At 42.9% G+C, this 17,051-nt stretch overlaps 1 long non-coding RNA gene across 1 annotated transcript; it reads left to right on the forward strand.

The window, feature by feature from the left end:
- Positions 1-7,626: 7,626 nt before the first annotated feature.
- Positions 7,627-16,707, forward strand: LOC119906886. The gene is made up of 5 exons (XR_005445049.1): positions 7,627-7,641; positions 14,840-15,051; positions 15,832-15,901; positions 16,461-16,499; positions 16,620-16,707. It is a non-coding gene; the product is annotated as an uncharacterized LOC119906886 (long non-coding RNA).
- The last annotated feature ends 344 nt before the right edge of the window (positions 16,708-17,051 follow it).

The raw sequence follows: 17,051 nt of genomic DNA on the forward strand, positions 1-17,051 counted from the left end.
CGTGTTATTCTTCTGCGCATGCGGGTCACTTTCAGGCCGCAGACAGTTCACATTCGAGTCTGATATGGGCCACATTAAAACAACAATGTCAACTGTCAAACAAAAAAAAAATTGGATCTGGGAAAAAAAATTGGAATTGAGCATTAAGGCCTGCAGTCTGAACGTGGCCTGAGAAATCAGCTCCCCTAAAAGCAGGATTTGTGATATTTTGGGGGGTCTATCATCATGGATCATGCAGAGCGTCAGACATCATCCAGCCAGAGGGAACGATAACCTGACCGTACCGTAACTGTAGCAAAATGGCTACATAATTATTATTATTATAAGACAAGTCACAGTCGGCCCCAGGCCTACATGCTTGCAGGTATTAATGATTCAGCAGTAAGAATCACAAAAAACTAAGCTCCCCCGAAAGTGGTATAGTTCGCACACTTTGCACAAGGACACACACGCACAGGTGACGTGATAGACATTCCTACAAATACTGCACTTTTCTACTGATCTGCAGGTGGCGCTAACAAGCCAACATACTAACAAGCAATGCATCAGCTAAGCTCAAAACCTTCCTGTTTTCCAAAACCTATGAACAGTCTTAGTGTGAGTATAGGTATTTTGGGTATTTATATTTTTTGTTAATGCATTGTATTTTTTTTGATGATTTTATTTAAAGACAGCAATAATGTTTCTTTGTAATAAATGTGCTCTATAAATAAAGCTGCCTTTCCTTTCCTAAAGACTGCAGAGGGAAACTGCTAGCCTGGCTCTGTCCAAAGGTCCAGCCGCTCTAAAGCTCACTGAGTGACATGTTAAATATTGTTTGTTAAAAAAAAACAACCCTGGGGCAATATTGACTTTATTGTGTGACTCTCTTTATACCTAATAAAGGGATTTTGTATTTGTGCACCTAAACTACATCCTGGGATTTGGAGCATTGAACCTCTATAGATTTCACTGTGGGAGGAGTTTAAGCTTTTGTTTCACTCGTAGTTCATGAATACAGTTATTTCATGTGTTTGTCCTAGCAAATGGATAATTTCCACCTAATAACCTGTTCTCACTCCCAAGTCATCACATATGGACGCATGGTCAAGACCCCTTAGCATCATAGTTCAGTGCAGTGGAGGAAGCCCCGAAGCATCATGTCTGATCACTAAAGGTAGGGTTAGGATATTTAAAACAAAAGTCCGAGTAAGCAGAAGGTTGAGGTGGACGGTGGGCCAGAAACCGGGTTTTCACCCAGGAGACGAATTACGTTAGTTAAGTCATGTATCATAGTTACTTTAACCCAAAACCAACGTCCGAATTATAGTTACAACCGGGGGGGCACTCCTAAAATGATGCTTAAAGAAGCTAGATAGCTAACTACTGACATTAACCTGCAGCGTCTCCATTAGCGTGTGATGCACTGGACTGGAGTAGCTGCGAGTGATGTGGGCAGACAAGACGTTCAATTAACTTCAAGGTTAGGAAATGGTACGGTCCATTTTAGGGGTATCAGAAATCATACTTCAAGATTCGTGAATATAAGGCATGAATATGGGAAATATATTGTATTGGACTTTTAGTGTTCTATTTAAGTATTTCTTCTTCTTCTGGTGTTTTTGTCAGTTACCAAACAGACTCCTTCTAGACTGGAGGAGGACCAACACTGATTTACATACATCCCAGAAAGTCAAAATAAGGAATTTTATCCATACCTCCCAAAACGACATAAAACGACTGTGTAAAACACGTCTGTTTGAAGACATCCCCTTGGACATTTTGATGGTTACTTTTCACAATTTTTTAAACAGACAAAAGAAAATAATCAACAGGTTAATCAATAATGAAAATAATCGTTAGTGGCAGGCCTATTGCCAAGAGTAAAGGTTTTGAGGAACCTTAGATTTGTGAGGTCGTTCCTCCTGCAGTCAAATCTAAGGGGAAACAAAGTTCAGTGTTGGTGAAGTTGAATAATGGGGTCCTGCGAGTTATAATAACTCTGCTGTAATAGGATTAAATTAAATGACTGACTTGGCTAGAAATCCATTTTTAATTTACATTCATAATCAGCGCAGTTATTAAACACACAGTCAAACACTGGAACACACTGTGCGGTCTTTAAACAAATCCTGAACCACGGTTTGCCCCTGGTTTGCTGCTCGAGGGCACGAAGTCAGACGTCACTGACTTCCTCCTGGACCAAACCTGACATGGGACATTTTACTGTTAAGATAAAATAAATACAAAATATATACACTACCTATGTGACTTAACTAACGTCACATCACTAAAAACGAACATTAAAGTCTGGTTTCTGGTCCACCTGTCCACCGGGACCAGCTCTTTACTCAGACTGTTCTGTTAATTATTCTAATCCAACTTTTAGAATAATCATGTGACATTAAATCTTGTGTTTTTAGCTGTAAACCTTCAGTATTCCCAGCTATAAGCTAACTGGAGTGTAAATGTTAATGTATTTTCCTTCCTGTGCTTCATGTAAACATTAACACGATGATCAGAGGAGGACAATATGCTCTCGCAACCTCAAGTGACTCCTGATGTTTGCATAAAACCCGTCCACAGGTCAAAAGACAGGAACACTGTCTCAGGTTGTTATTCATCATTCTTATTCCGTATTTCCTATCCGTCTCTTTTCCTTCTTTTAAACACTCTCTACCTTTTCATTTCTTTCCCTTCTTCCTTATTTCCTTCAACCACATCCTCCTTTCCAACCCTAAAACTACTTTCTCACCAGACCTTTGAAACTGGTTTCTTACCTTCCACCTTCAACACTGACGGCTGAGCTGTGTGGTTTATACTTGTTCTGTTGTCTGAGGATTTAACCGAACTCATTACCTGAGTTAGCGTTTCGTAACTTATTAAAATGAAGAAAACTCTGAGCTTTGTGTCTTAACAGTCAAAAAACAGCCTGGTCTATTGATATACAGTATCTCACAAAATTTAGTCCACCCCTGACATTTCTGTAAATATCTGATTCTATCTTTTCAACACTGAAGAAATGACCCTGTGCTACAATGTAAAGTAGTGAGTGTGCAGCTTGGATAACAGTGTAAATCTGCTGTCCCCTCAAAATAACAAAGAAAAGATGGTCGAGGCTATAAGAAGACTGCCAAGACCCTGAAACTGAGCTGCAGCACGGTGGCCAAGACCATACAGCGGTTCACCAGGACAGGTTCCACTCAGTGTGCAAGTGCTCAGCATTATATCCAGAGATTGTCTTTGGGAAATAGGCGTCTGAGTGCTGCCAGCATTGCTGCAGAGGTTGAAGGGGTGGGGGGTCAGCCTGTCAGGGCTCAGACCGTACGCCGCACACTGCATCAAACTGGTCTGCATGGCTGTCGTCCCAGAAGGAAGCCTCTTCTAAAGATGATGCACAAGAAAGCTCGCAAACAGTTTGCTGAAGACAAGCAGACTAATGACATGGATTACTGGAACCAGGTCCTGTGGTCTGATGAGACCAAGATAAACTTATTCGGTTGACATGGTGTCAAGTGTGTTTGGCGGCAACCAGGTGAGGAGGACAAAGACAAGTGAGTCTTGCCTACAGTCCAGCATGGTGGTGGGAGTGTCCTGGTCTGGGGCTGCATGAGTGCTGCCGGCACTGGGGAGCTACAGTTCATTGAGGGAACCATGAATGCCAACATGTACTGTGACATACTAAAGCAGAGCAGGATCCCCTTCCTTCAGAGACCGGGCCGCAGGTATTCCAACATGATAACGACCCCAAACACACCTCCAAGACGACCCCTGCCTCGTTGAAGAAGCTGACGGTAAAGGTGACGGACTGGCCGAGCATGTCTCCAGACCTGAACCCTACTGAGCATCTGTGGGGCTCCTCAAACGGAAGGTGGAGGAGCGCAAGGTCTCTAACATCCACCAGCTCCGTGATGTCGTCATGGAGGAGTGGCAACCTGTGAAGCTCTGCTGAACTCCAGGCCCAAGAGGGTTAAGGCAGTGCTGGAAAATAATGATGACCACACAAAATACTGACACTTTGGGTCCAATTTGGACATTTTCACTTAGGGGTGTCCTCACTTTTGTTGCCAGCAGTTTAGACATTAACGGCTGTGTGTTGTGTAATTTTGAGGGGACAGCAGATTTACACTGTTATACGAGCTGCACGCTCACTACTTTACACTGTTATACAAGCTGCTCCTACGCTCACTACTTTACACTGTTATACAAGCTCCACGCTCACTACTTTACACTGTTATACAAGCTGCACCTACGCTCACTACTTTACACTGTTATACAAGCTGCACGCTCACTACTTTACACTGTTATACAAGCTGCACCTACGCTCACTACTTTACACTGTTATACAAGCTGCACGCTCACTACTTTACACTGTTATACAAGCTGCACGCTCACTACTTTACAGTTATACAAGCTGCACGCTCACTACTTTACACTGTTATACAGGCTGCACCTACGCTCACTACTTTACACTGTTATACGAGCTGCACGCTCACTACTTTACACTGTTATACAAGCTGCTCCTACGCTCACTACTTTACACTGTTATACAAGCTCCACGCTCACTACTTTACACTGTTATACAAGCTGCACCTACGCTCACTACTTTACACTGTTATACAAGCTGCACGCTCACTACTTTACACTGTTATACAAGCTGCACCTACGCTCACTACTTTACACTGTTATACAAGCTGCACGCTCACTACTTTACACTGTTATACAAGCTGCACGCTCACTACTTTACAGTTATACAAGCTGCACGCTCACTACTTTACACTGTTATACAGGCTGCACCTACGCTCACTACTTTACACTGTTATACAAGCTCCACGCTCACTACTTTACACTTTTATACAAGCTGCACCTACGCTCACTACTTTACACTGTTATACAAGCTGCACGCTCACTACTTTACACTGTTATACAAGCTGCACGCTCACTACTTTACAGTTATACAAGCTGCACTCTCACTACTTTACACTGTTATACAGGCTGCACCTACGCTCACTACTTTACACTGTTATACAAGCTCCACGCTCACTACTTTACACTTTTATACAAGCTGCACGCTCACTACTTTACACTGTTATACAAGCTGCACGCTCACTACTTTACACTGTTATACAAGCTGCACGCTCACTACTTTACACTGTTATACAAGCTGCACGCTCACTACTTTACAGTTATACAAGCTGCACTCTCACTACTTTACACTGTTATACAGGCTGCACCTACGCTCACTACTTTACACTGTTATACAAGCTCCACGCTCACTACTTTACACTTTTATACAAGCTGCAACTACGCTCACTACTTTACACTGTTATACAAGCTCCACGCTCACTACTTTACACTGTTATACAAGCTGCACCTACGCTCACTACTTTACGCTGTTATACAAGCTCCACGCTCACTACTTTACACTGTTATACAAGCTGCACCTACGCTCACTACTTTACGCTGTTATACAAGCTCCACGCTCACTACTTTACACTGTTATACAAGCTGTACGCTCACTACTTTACACTTTTATACAAGCTGTACGCTCACTACTTTACACTTTTATACAAGCTGCACACTCACTACTTTACACTGTTATACAAGCTGTACGCTCACTACTTTACACTGTTATACAAGCTGCACGCTCACTACTTTACAGTTATACAAGCTGCACGCTCACTACTTTACACTGTTATACAAGCTGTACGCTCATTACTTTACACTGTTATACAAGCTGCACGCTCACTACTTTACGCTGTTATACAAGCTGCACGCTCACTACTTTACGCCGTTATACAAGCAGCACGCTCACTACTTTACGCCGTTATACAAGCTGCACGCTCACTACTTTACGCCGTTATAAAAGCTGCACGCTCACTACTTTACGCCGTTATACAAGCTGTACTCTCACTACTTTACGCCGTTATACAAGCTGCACGCTCACTACTTTACGCCGTTATACAAGCTGCACGCTCACTACTTTACGCCGTTATACAAGCTGCACGCTCACTACTTTACACTGTTATACAAGCTGTACGCTCACTACTTTACGCTGTTATACAAGCTGCACGCTCACTACTTTACGCTGTTATACAAGCTGCACGCTCACTACTTTACACTGTTATACAAGCTGCATGCAAAGTGTCATTTCTTCAGCGTTGTCTCATGAAAAGATAGAATCAAAGGTTTACAAAAATGTGAGGGATGGACTCACTTCGGTGTGATACTGTATGTGCAGCTCATTAAGAGAACATTAGAACATTCTGATTTCCTCGACGTCCATGTCAACAAACTTGTCTGAGAGATGAGAAACTGCTGAACACGTGTTCGTCTTCTTGCTCCTCTGTGAGTTCAATGAATAAAGAGTGTCAATAATGTAAATCTACTCTAACACATGTTAAGCCTGAGGGATCAGACTGCATTGATTAGAGATGTTTGATCAATTAATCAGCAGCTGTGGGACTGAAGCTGCCGCAGAGCACCTCCGTTAAGAATCACTGAACACTTCCACGCAGCGCTGCTATCATTTGTGGCTACACGAGGTATTGATCAGCAGCCTCATCAATTAATAAAAACAGCTTCAGGGTCTTCAGAGCAAAGTGATGAAACAGAGACTCAAACACACAAACCCTCCTCTGGTCTGATCTTACTTCACTTTAAATCAATTCATCAGTGTATTTTATTCATATGATAGAAATCTGAAACTCATTTAGAAATAAAATTCACACGGTCATCGATTCCTCATAAATCACAATCATGTAAATTTTGTGACATAATAAAGCCACTATTATGGGTACAAATTCACAATTTAGACTAAGTGATAAGTATGAAACATTAATGATGAAAATTAATTACCATTATTAAGGGATCTTTTATAAGGAGTTAATATGGTGTAAATATTGACTCATTAATTAATAGTTGATAAATCATTTACTAATGCTTCATGGGTGTTTTTAAAAGCCATTAAAACCTTCTGGTTGACGAGATTCGAATTTTTATTTTTAAGTTAACAGATTTTATAAGCTTCATGTACACAAATTTAAAATTTTTCATGACACTGAGCAATTTTATTTTTTGCTTGGTATTTCAATTGGAAGAAACTTTCATGCCTGCAACACATTTCTTTTTGCAGCTATAATTCAGCACAATAATAATAATATTAATAATAATAATAAGTCCTGAACCATCCCTTAGCCATGCTGCTAGAGGTCTAGACTGCCGCGGGGCTTCCCATAATGCAATATGCAGTATATCTGAAGTCATCAAATCATGGTAGTGTAGTGAAAACTAAAACATTTCCCGTAAAGTACAAAAAATAGTTCGTTAAACAGTTAAAGTACCTCAAAACTACTTAATTGCAGTACTTGAGTAAATGTACTTGCTGGCCATGCAGACGGCAGTGTGTCCTCATGTAGAGAGGCAGAAAGTGAACTTTAGCCTTCTTCTTAATGCATAGAGATTTCAAAAGACAGTGAATATAAGCAGCAGTGCATTATGGGAAGTGTCAGCAACTCTCTCTCTCTTTTTCTCTCTCTCTCAGCCTGATCAGAAACCTGCTCAGGTCTTCTCAGGGTTTCATCTCCTTCATTAAAATGCTTCGCCCTCGGGCGGCTTGCGACGCTTCACAGGCTTCATGCAGTTACGCAGGTGTTAGATAAGGTAAGACACACACACACACACACACACACACACACACACACACACACTTTAATCAAGGTGAAGCCAGGCGAGTCAGCATGGACCTTCAGCAGGGTTTTAAAGCCCAGATGTGTGAATACTATATTTGAACTGTCCTCCTCCTCATTCTGTCCTGTTATCTCCAACAGTCCAGCCTCTCAGCATCACTTTATTCAAATTCAACGTGATTTTAATCGTTAACACCTGACCGCCCAACAGATGCAGGGGATACAAAACAAAATTAAAGACATAAACCAAACATAAATAAATTAACTTGATCTTGTGTGTGTCTGTGTCCTATATTGTCACAGTAGGAGGACGACTGTTCAGCCCGTTCTCATTCTCAAAGCGTCAAATAGCTACGCTTTGTCACGACTTCCGGCGTCTGGTACCAACACGCCCGGCACCCTGTAGCACAACAGAAAAGTCTGATACATTCATGCAGGAGACCGATTGTTCGTTCCCTGTGAGATACAAAAAGTCAACATTTTAGTGACGTTACATAACTTAAGTCATGTAATTTGACCCAAACCATGATCTTTTCCTAAACATAACCAAGGAGTTGTGGTGTGTAAACCTTACCAAACTGTGAGGTTTCACAACGTTAACCACAGGTTTTATTGGAACATACTCATTTATATTCTTGACCCCGGAGCCCTACACGTGCAAATACTATGCTAAAAGGTACCCGGGGCGTCAAAAAGCAATTGAAAATAATAAAAAAATAGAAAACTTCTGTTACAGCCACCACCACGCTAGTTACAACAGTGTTTGCAGTGTTGTTTTTTTATTGAATTTGTCTGGTGCAAAGGTTTTTCTTCCAAAGTGCTTTGGAACCACCAAAGACGAAAGAATGTGAGTTACCTAAAACAATAATGATATATAATGAAGCAGAAAGATTCAGGATGGATTTCCTTCTCGCCGGTTGAAACAGAAACCGTCAGAACTTTTTGTTAGATATTAGTTTGTGACCCAAACATGATCGCTGGAGAACAGAAGTTTAGGACCCAAATGCAGACACTGACACGGAAACTGGAGAGTTGGTGAGGTTTATTGCAACTAAGGTGAAAACTTACAGCGCAGATGAAAACAAAGTCCAAAAATCCAAAATGAGAGAATTATCCACAAGGAACCGAGAGACGTGAAACTAAACAGGAGACTAAACTTGAGACACAAGGAGACTCCTGTAGAGAAACTAACACTAGAAACACGGGACAATACAGGAAACAGCAACATCAAAAATGAACTGGCAACAAGTGAAAGACAGACAGACAACCACTTAAATACACAGATGAGACCACTAAGACAATCAAGGACAAACACAGGAAGTAAAACATGACAAGAGACACGAGGGCAGACAAACTACAAACTAAAACAGGAAGTAAAGCCAACTGAAACACTCAAGGAATAAAGTGACATAACAGACAACGTAAGTGACTTATAGACAAAACCCACAGAAGTAAAGAACATAGAAACAAGACTAGAAACACTGATGAACTCATAACAAGTAAATCTAACTAATAAACAAAGTAACATACTACAGAAGAGCAAACACAAGGGCAGGGAATGAACACAGAAACAAATACAAAACACCCAACCAACCCAAGCCTGTGACACTTTAACATGACCGCTTTTATGATCAATCTGTCACTGATGTACGGACAGAGACAGTTATCTCCGGACATCATGGATTTATCCTCAGCACAGAATAAAATCTATAAGCTGCACTGTCCCTCTTTATAACACTTTTACTCTTTAAGGCTGTACGTTACTGCAGTAATCACTGAAAATCAAGCTAATCTGTAGGAAGCTGTGATTAGTCGCACCGATGGAACATTTCTGTGTGAGGATTGTGATGCAGCTGAATTTCAATATAAGCTGCATAGTCTTCATGTGTTTTGACATTTCAATAAATATAATATAATAATGTAAAGTAGACGTTTTCAACTTTACAGTCAGTTGTTGTTAATAATAATAATAATAATAATAATAACAGCTTATGGGTCGGACTATGACTTATCTGTTTGACCTGTCAGCTATTGCCACCGGCATTTTGTTCCATCAGGTTACAGCTGTAGCCTATAAATATAATTAAAAAATTTTATGTAAACTCCAGAACTTTATCATTCAGTAATGGGATTAGGAGCTTTATAGTTGCTAGATGTTTGCAAGATGTTTGCAAGAGGCCTGATATGATCCACCAGGGAACCAGAAGATGGCAGTATTTGCTTTGCCATTTGCAGGGACCCAATGACCAGCATCTCTTCTTTAGTATTCACTAGGTTCATCACAAGAGCAGGCAACAGCAAAGGAACCAATATCTCAGTCTGCATGTCTTCTATGCTGCTAGTATAAATGTAGAATAAATGACTGGGGTAGTTATTAGATGAGGAGCCTGCAATCAAAACTATGAAGTCACTGTTTTAGGCAGGACACTGTTTTCATGTAGTGGTCAATTTTGAGATTTTGGTCTGTTTTGCTTCCATGTCTTTTTTTTTTACTGTAATGGAAAGAAAATGTCAAGAATACACATTTAGATGTAGTCTTGTTCTAAATTAACCAAAACAAGTTCATCTGCATATGTAAACAAATCATGTCAGGAGAAATTACTCTTCATGTAAGTCATTAGCTAGGGAAGTCAAAGGGTACAGATGACTCCTGCCCGGGCTCAGGGGGCCCATGCGAAGTCTATGGTTGACTCTTAAATGTATATATAGGAACCCTGCCCTATATTGGAAAATGTATGTGCCTAATTCCCTCGTCCTGCATGGTTTAACAACATTTAAGATATGCAGTAAATGCCTAACCTACTTACTTTAAAGCTCCTAAAAACTATTTCTTGTCCACATTAACATGTTACACACATAACACGCACTCCAGCTGCAGCAGCCCAAAGTTCCCTGTAAATAATGGAAAACCCCAGGAGCTTGTGACTCTGCCACCAGCTGCTGCTGCTATAAAGGCCGGACGACTCTGTGCTGGTTTCCACTTCTGAAGCTCAACAACTGTAGCATCATGAATCGATAGTTACGCATTGTAAGATTCTTTGAGTATAGGCGCAGCCCTCTAAGGCCCTCACTATTGGTTTATCCCCTACACGCGCACACTGATAAAACTCGTCTACGCCTACCCACAACGTGGGCCTCTCCTACGTCTGCACCTTGTATATATACACACACAATGGTGAGACCCAGCCTTCGGCTCCCATAGTGCCTTTTCTTCAGCACTGAAAACCAAGGCCCAGTGAGGCCTGAATCTGGAGTTACAATAAGTACCTATCATTCTATGTTGTGTAGGCTTCGCCCTCTAAGGCTATCGCTGTTGGGTTTAGAGGCGCGAAGCGGGACGAGTCAACGCCGCACTGGGCTCATACGGTACCACCAATCAGAGTCATCTGCCCAGAGCCAACATTAAAACACTCAGTCCCGCGCAACCTGCAGCATTGGTGTCGGCGTGTGCGCAATCAGCAGTGGCGCAACATGGGAAGGCGGAGAGCCAACCCATGTGTAAAAGTCTGGGAATCTGATGGGGGGCCCCGCAGTTATGCAGGTGCAAGCTAGGTCACTACAGTGACCGCATCAGCTTCGCACAGCACAGAGCCAGCGTGAGCACCAGCCGCTCCCCCCACCATCCAGATGGGAGAAAGCACACCACGCACTTACCGAGACTTACCGAGGAGGAGTCAACGAGAAACGGGAGACATCCCGCAGGTAGAAACAGATGAAAGAGCACAGAGAAGACCAAGAGGCCGCTGTGCAATGCCACAGAGGAGGATACGCCTCTCGTGGAGTGTGTCCTGATAACGTCCAGGGCAGATACACCGGCTGACACATAGGCCTGTGAGCCTCGCACAGCCAGTGAGACAGGCGCTGAGCTGACAGGGGAAGCCCCTTGGACTGCTCCCTGTAGTGCACAAACAGCCACAGAGAGGGCAGCCAGATCGCTGACCTCTTGGCCAACCTCAGGGCCACGAGCAGGGCGACCTTGGCTAAAAGGAACCACAGGTATCTAAAGGCTCAAATGGGGCTTCGGTCAACGCGCGTAAAAGCAGCACCAAATCCCACTGTGGAGCAGCAGGCTGCAACACTGGCCTGTGCCTCCAAACCCCTCTTCCGGAAACGCTTCACCAGCGGGTGAGTGAACACCGTCCTGTCCCCGAAGCCCTCGTGACAGGATGAAATGGCGGCCGTGTAGGTGTTAACTGTACTGGAGGCCAGACCTCTGTCCATGAGCGGTTGGAGGAACGAAAGCACCCCCGGCAGCGGGCAGGTCACTGGGTCCAACTCCTGGTCCAAACACCAACGGCAAGCATTTGGAGGAACCGGAGCAGCCTCCTCATATGCAGGAGGCCCAGGGGCACCACTATGTGAGCCACTGACATGAGGCCCAGCAGCCTCATGTCCAAAAGTGCCCTGACCACCCTTGACGCAACTTTGTCAGGTCGATGGAGGTCTCCCTGGCGTACACATTCCAGCACCTGCTGGTCTGTCCATAATCGCTTTGTTGAATAGTGACAGATCCAAGATGGGTCTCACCCCCCCCTCTTTTTCCTGAACAGGAAATAGCAGGAGTAGAAACCCTTGTTTTCCTCCCCCAGTGGTGCCCTGGAAATAGCCTGCTTCTCCAGGAGCTCCAGGAGAGGCAATCTGAACTGGAGAGACGAGAACTGTCTCCACTTTCCCGGCAAAAGGGGGAGGGTGGGAGGCGAACTGCAGTCTGTGGCCACGGCGGTCCAGACTGTTCATCCACCTGTCCATGGAGCAGGAACTCCGAGTGGCGCTCTGAGTGTGGTTGGACCTGCTGATGAGGTGCCCTGGTGGCCATGAAGTGTAGCCACTCTGTTGCCCCTACCACTGTAGCAGGTGGAGGAAAACCACCTTCAACCCATAGGGGGCCGCCCCAAAAGGGCCGGAGCCGGCCACGGGAAAGGCTGGCAGATGGCGGTCTGAGTGAGCCGCCGATCCAGAGAAATTTGCCCCTGTCTGTAGTGGGGGAGAAGGATCATGGGCACCTACACGCACCGTCAGGCAGGGGGAAGCGCTGTCCTGCGTGGCGAGGTCGTATGAGTTAGCCTGACAGCTAGGCGTGTTTCTCTCCCCTATTACCGAGGGGAGCAAGCCCACGCTAGCCGAGGCAGGGACAGCCGGGCGCCGCTGCTTTGGAGGGGGGTCGCACCATGTCAGACACAGATGGGGAGAGCTAGAACGACCACCAGTGTGCGGTGGAGAGGGCACAAGGCAACGTGGCACTCGTGAGTCCACCCCCCTTTCGCTCCCATGGAGAGAGGAGGGGAATAGGGGGAAGACACTGCCCCCTGAGGGTCCACACGAGGCGGGAAGGCCGTGCGCTGGCCCCTTTGCTGATCTCCTCCGGAAAGTGTGGAATAAAGGTCAATCTACTGCTTGGACAGTGTTATGGGCCAAGAGCATAGACTGTATATAAAAATAGACGTGGTGTACGTGACATTACCTGTTGGTTTCTGAAGAGCAGTTTTGAACAACATAATTTCCCGATGGCCAGTCCACCGCTGGTTCTGTGTGTCTTCATAAAGGCCCCAAACCCAAATAGGACAGTTTCTCCAAACACAACAAACGCCTGAGCCCCTGTTTACACATGGCGTCACAATTTGCTTCAAAGTTCAGTTTTGAAACTATAATTGTACCCAGATCTTTGTGAGATGGCTTAATGGATGGGACTGCATGTGTGAGGGGATGACTGCTAAAATCAATGATCTTTGGTTTTAGACTGACCGGGCTGTGGCTGCTCTCACCGTCCTGCATCCCGTCTGCAGCCTGTTCTCAAACCTGCTCTGACACATGACTGTGTAGGGCAGCGGTTCTTAACCTGGGGGTCACAAGAATGCTATTATAGACACACACAAAAAAAACTAGACTGGACTATAGTTGTGAATGGAATCACTTTGGGTAGACACTGTAAATATTTTGCACTGTTCAAACCAGTAGGTGGCAGTAATGCCAACCGCTATAAAATGCCAAAGAAGATGTTAAGCCTCAAAACGGTAGTCCTCAATCTAACAACATTACAGTGGCTATGTTGTTAATGATTCTGAGGATGTTCCATTAATAGTTTTCTAATAAATAGAGCAACTTCTGATCAACCTATATCAATGTCAGGCTTAAATACCAACTTCCAGATAGTCGCACCTGTTGCTAGTATGGCTGCAGATCATTTAATCTGCTGAACAGATACAGATACAGTTAGTGGCGAACTCGCTCATCCTCCGGAAAAACATGTGAAAGCCCAAAAGAAATGTTGCTTGTTGGTCCTTTCACACATGGATCAGTTTTTATGGATGGACGTTTTAATAGTCCTGATGATACATGTGCCTTGCCGTCTTATTAATTAAACTATTTACATTCAGTCTAATTCCTCGTCAGCACAGCAGGCAGAGCCTCCCAGAGTCACAGCCTTTTGTTAATGTTCTCATTAAGGCCGTAATGTTTCCTCCTCAGTGACGGTAATAAAACTCTCTTACAGTGTTTGTTTTTATTTGACTTTTGGTGAAAAGATGATTGTGTTTCTTTCCTCTGCGTGATGCTTTTTAAAGCCGAGCTGCTTTATCAACCCACACGAGGATTTGACGGTTTAACTTTTTTCACAGTGGATTGGTTTAATTAGGATTTGGAAGAGAAGGCATTGAATTGGAACGTCAGACAGAGAGAGGAAAGGAGGTTTGATTTCCTGTAGCTCATTTAATTTAAAGCCCATAAAAAACAGATTATTATTACACTTTATTTCTCACCCTGCATTTAAACCACCAGGGGAAATAATCTTAAACTGTAAAGCTGAAGGATTAACCCTCTGGAGCCCAGGTCGGTTTCAGTTTTGTTCTGCAACTTTCAGAAACGTTCAGTGTCAAAACTAAAACAAAATGAGAAGTCAGCTAAAACAGAGTTTAGCTGACTTCTCATTTTGTTTTTGGAATTTAACAAGTACGACTGTTGTTGTACATTTCACTGAATTGACTTCAAAGTAGGGGTGGTCTTGCCTTCATGATTTGTTTGTGCAAATTCAGAAATGGTTGGGTGCTAGTTGGTAACTTACTATATATGCAGCACTACCTAGACATTTCAGTTCCTGAGATATAAAATACATTTGAATATCACTTTATAAATGGCAGGTTATTTTACAAGTTGAAGTCCTTTTTGTTTTCCCCCAGACTGTCACCGTAAAACCTTCCAGACTGCAAGTTCAGCATGTTGTGGCTCACAATCAGGTCATCAGCCAAAAAAAACCTCTGACTGGACATCAGAGCTCCACCTCTACATGAGAAAACGCTTCAACAGTGTCAGTCCACAGAGACAGAAGAACCGAACGCAATGAGTCAAAAAATCATCGCCTTTATCGTCTTGGCTCTGCTCCTCATTGCATGTGAGTAATGATCTTCGGTTCATTTTTACATCTTTATTAACAAACAACATGGAACAATGAGCCGTCACATCTCTCTCACATGAATGCAAAAAATGCATACTGTATTTAAAAAATAATGGGAAAAGATACATAAGATGTGACAGATGTGATGTCTGACAGCGTTATTTCAGAGTATTTCAGGCTCTCTAACTGGTTTTGCAATGACATCACTCAAGGATTAAAATTTCATTCGATTGATGATTGACATTCTCAAACTTTCACATTATAATTTTGGACTGTTGGTTGGACAATACAAGACATCTTAACACATCACTTTTGGTATTTTCTGCTAATTTTCTGACACTAAATTGGCATCAAATTATGAAAGGCCTCAGGGTTCATGTGTACACATGTTGCCCAAATTTGGTCACAATTCCATGTTGCATTCAAGGGTTACGGCAAGTTTATGTCAATGAGGCCATGCATGCCAGATTTTGGCAACCAATCGAAGGAAAAGTACAGACAGAAAAAAGCAATGTCTGAAAAAATGTTCCAGGCTGATCCCAATACGGTATGTATAGCATTTGGTAAAGTAATAACATGTTGGAGAAGATCAGAAATCAGACCGGTGATTCAGTTCATGAGTTCCACATGTTGATGGTTGAACGCATGGTGGCGCTATAGTTAACATGTGTAATGCTGAGCACATGGCCACGGGCCTTCTTTAGTATACTGCATGGCAGTAGATTTAAACCTGACTACTGCTGAACTCATGCTGAGAGCATTATTTCTCTGTTGCAGGTGAGGTTGAAGGGCTTGTACATTGCAGGGTGTTCGGTGGATTCTGCAAACTTCCTGGGACATGTAGCGGGTACTCTTACCATCATGTTATTATATCCAAAAACTTTGTATCGCTGCTTTGTTTTGAAAGAGCTGTTCAGCATTGCGGCCAATTCTTTTATTCTCTTTTGTTCTTTCAAAGAGTGAGATGTTCAGATGGACGTCAACTCGTGTCTGTGTTCAGTACAGAGCTGGAGTCAGGATGTGGTTAGCCTAGCTTAGCATAAAGACAGGAAACCTGTGGGGGCGGGGGCTGGCTCTGTACAAACACATCTAAAGGTCACTGATTAACACGCTGTTGCTTGTTTGTTTATTCGTACATGAACAGGAATGGAAAAAATGTACATATGACATTTCTTCCTCTCAAAGACTGCACAAGGAAAATATTTTCAATGTAGTTCCACTTTACACTAAACAGGATTTTCTTTAATGTTATGAAGGGGCCCTGTGGAGTTTTGACAGCCAGTAGGGCTATGAAGCAATGTTTTTATAAACCCCCCCCCAACCCCTCACAAATGCTAAGGTTAGCATGCTGATACAAGGTTTTTAGACTGACAGATTTTCCTGATCATCATTATGTTTTCCTGCAGGGGGGGGCACCTGAATGCAGCATGTCCTTATGGATTATTGTAAGTTTGACCATCAAAGAAAGAAAGAGAAATACTTAATGATGTCACATGTTAGCATAAGCATGAATTAGCTCGTCTTATTTCTCAGTGTGATTCTTAACAATATGCTTTGTTTTGCAGTTGCTGTTCTTACCCTGATGAAAGGACCATGGAACAATATCTACATCAATAAAGACTAACCTGAGCTGTCACAGGCGAGCTCCCTACATCTGTGTTTCCTGTTTTAATTTCTGTACACCATACACATTCCAGTCATTCATAATTTTAAGAATTCTGATTGCATTATATTTAGAGCAAAACAAAGGTTAAAGGTTATAGTGGAGAGTTCATCATAAAAAATAAAAAAAAACTTTGTTCATCAATGAACTCATTTGTTCATGGTTTCCAATAATTTAGGTTTTCTGTTTTGCATATATTATTGCAAGATATTACATACAAACATGTTATTAAATAATCACATATTAGATAATGAAGAAGAGCACATACCTGTGGAGAATATTGAGGTATTTAATTGCGTGCAGATCTCTAAAACAACAGGTCCGTTGTTTGTAA

This window comes from Micropterus salmoides, unplaced genomic scaffold, assembly GCF_014851395.1.
Source record: "Micropterus salmoides isolate LMB-PRFRI ecotype aquatic unplaced genomic scaffold, ASM1485139v1 Ms_hic_scaffold_17, whole genome shotgun sequence".
Taxonomy (NCBI): domain Eukaryota; kingdom Metazoa; phylum Chordata; class Actinopteri; order Centrarchiformes; family Centrarchidae; genus Micropterus; species Micropterus salmoides.